Below are 2693 nucleotides of genomic sequence, written 5' to 3'. Positions count from 1 at the left end.
AGTCGGTTTGGAACTTTTTTTAAAATAATTATTGCACAGAAAAACAAACAAAAGAAATACTAAATGGACTCCAAAAATCCTGAAATAAATTTTCCCCAGCTTCTAAAATCAAGACGGTTTAGATGAACATTTATGTGGGGCCTAAATGCAATTTTAAAAAACACGCATTTTTCCTAAATTCAAATAAAATAGCCAGAAAATCCAAAATAAAATCTAATTTGATTTTTTTATTAAATCCTCAATATTTCTTTATTTTGTGAAAGTCATTTTATTCCCTCTCTCATATTTATATAATTGAAATAATTGAAGATAAAATAAATAAAATCAAATGATCCTATTTCCAAAATTTGAGAAAACTCAAATATGAAAACATTGAAATCCCCAACTCTCTCCGTGGGTCCTTGAGTTGCGTAGAATTTCAGGATCAAGGAAAAATGCATTAAATATGATATGCAATAATGATCTATTTCTATAAATTCCAAATTGAAAATTTGGGATGTTACATGGATGGCCGCCGTCGACCGCTTCCTTGCACCAACGCCAGTCGCCTCCTCCCGCCAGTTGACTCGCTCCGAAGTCCAGAACATTTTGGCCTTCCTTGAAGCTAGGCCAACGTCCAGGAGTACGCCAACAACGATGCAAGACGCCACTATCACCGTCGGTCAGTGGCCCAACGACACACAAAGCACGACAGAGGAGCAACTTCCCACCGCGAGACGCCCCCGTCGCCGCTGCGTAATCTAAATTTGCCATGAAAAACGTTCGGATTGCCATGCTTAAAATCTGAACGTTTATCATTTCCATTTATTTTATATCGATCATCGTATAATTTAAAGTCGGGGTCAGACTGAACGAAATCTATGGTTTGATCGATTGAATGTTCTGCTAGAGTCGTATCAAATTAAATATAAAACGTCATCAAGCCACATGTATTTCTTGTCATCCAATGACCTAGACTGCATCAATGTCGAGCGCTCAACACGTTTAGCGTGCAGTTAATTTCATGCCAAAAATAGTGCTAATCACATAACAACACGCAAAATAATATCCTAGCACTTAATATCCGCATGCACTTAATATACTTCCAAATTAATGTGCATTGCATGTACACACTGACTAGTGCTGCTAGTACGTGAAACTGGTGCCGAGACTTGTGAACGCGTCCAGATATGGTCAACGACAACATCGCCCGCGAGTTCTTCCTGTTTGCCCGTGCGTCTAAACGCAGAAGGGGAGGAGAGAGAGAGCACACGTGGAACCCACCAGTAAGTGAAGGCGAATAGTACTAAAAATAATATTACATGTTATCCATTAATTAGGCTGTGGTAATATAAAAACATTATGTGAACAAAGGGGGGGTACAACAAACATTGCTATTCTACGTATGTTGCCTATTGACGTGCGGCTTGAAGGCCCGATCGCATGTTCGATCCTCGTCCTTTATTTTTTAATTTGTATATGGGTCCAAATTTGTTTCATGACATGTGGGCCCCTCGGTGTGTAGTTTGTAGCACTTTAAGTCGAAATTTGTTCCATTCCAAGTGGACTATCGGTGTGTAGTTTTGTAGCTTATTTATAATAATTAAAGAGAACATCATAGTTTTTCCAATAATACCATGGTGCGACGTTGAAGGCGAGAAAGGACATGCGAGAGAGCAATGACCGAGCCAGAGGGAAATCAACTAGGGGGGTTGCGTGGGTTGCAACGGTGTTTGGAGTAGTTGTGGGCCGAATGCTACGAAAATATAATCTAAACTGACCGGAATAAATGCCTACAAAAATTAATCCAAGGTTGGAGTGCCCCTCGCAATGTAAATAGCCCCGGCTTTGCGAGGGATGGAGAGGTAGTAGCTTCAACACGTCGAAGATACGGTGTGGGAAAGCGAGGTCAATCGAGAGACACATAGATAGAGAGACAAAGTGAGTGTGGTCCGACATTCATTGAACAAATATATATGCTCTAGAGAGATATTGTCCGATTGAGCTTTTGGCAAGGGTGAGGGCTGTAAGATAGAGCTTGAGAGATGATCCAGTCACAGACGTGTAGATATATTTTGTGCGTGGGAGGAAGCAAGGTCAACCGATCACATAGGGTCACCGTGCGATCGAAAGAGTGAGATGGGTTGGAGAGAGAGACCTAGATAGACAATGTGCGTGAGAGAGTATACAATGTGAATAGGTCGAATTGGGCTCAAACATGGTGATATATCGTTTTTGTCCGAGAAAGAGCGAGGTCAATCGAGACATAGAGAGAGAGAGAGAAAGAGAGAGAGAGAGAGAGAGAGAGAGAGAGAGATTGGGTGGGCGTGGCCCACCATGAAGTTGAAAAGAGTGGCGGCGGCTTGGATGGACTGACCTAGATAGACAATCTGCGTGAGAGAGTATAGAGTGTGTCGGTCGAGGCCCGAACAGGGAGATATATCATTTGTATGTGAAAGAAAACGAGGTTAAACGAGACTCAGATAAAGAGAGCGAGATTGAGCGAGTGTGGCCTGCCGTGCGGAAGAAAGAGTGAGACAGTCTCAAGGGAGTGACCTAGATATACAACGTGCGTGCGTGCGCACGAGAGGTTGGGGGGCTAGATATGCAATGCATGTATTTAGCACGAGAGGGTGAGAGGGAGAGGGGGAGAGAGAGAGAGAGCTCGGCATGGGGTGTAATGGCGGGTGTGTGAGGTAAATACATTTGGTAAT

This window comes from Triticum aestivum, chromosome 5B (genome assembly GCF_018294505.1).
Source record: "Triticum aestivum cultivar Chinese Spring chromosome 5B, IWGSC CS RefSeq v2.1, whole genome shotgun sequence".
NCBI classification, from domain to species: Eukaryota; Viridiplantae; Streptophyta; class Magnoliopsida; order Poales; family Poaceae; genus Triticum; species Triticum aestivum.
The sequence above is the reverse complement of the archived record's forward strand: the minus strand, read 5'-3'. Positions refer to the sequence as shown.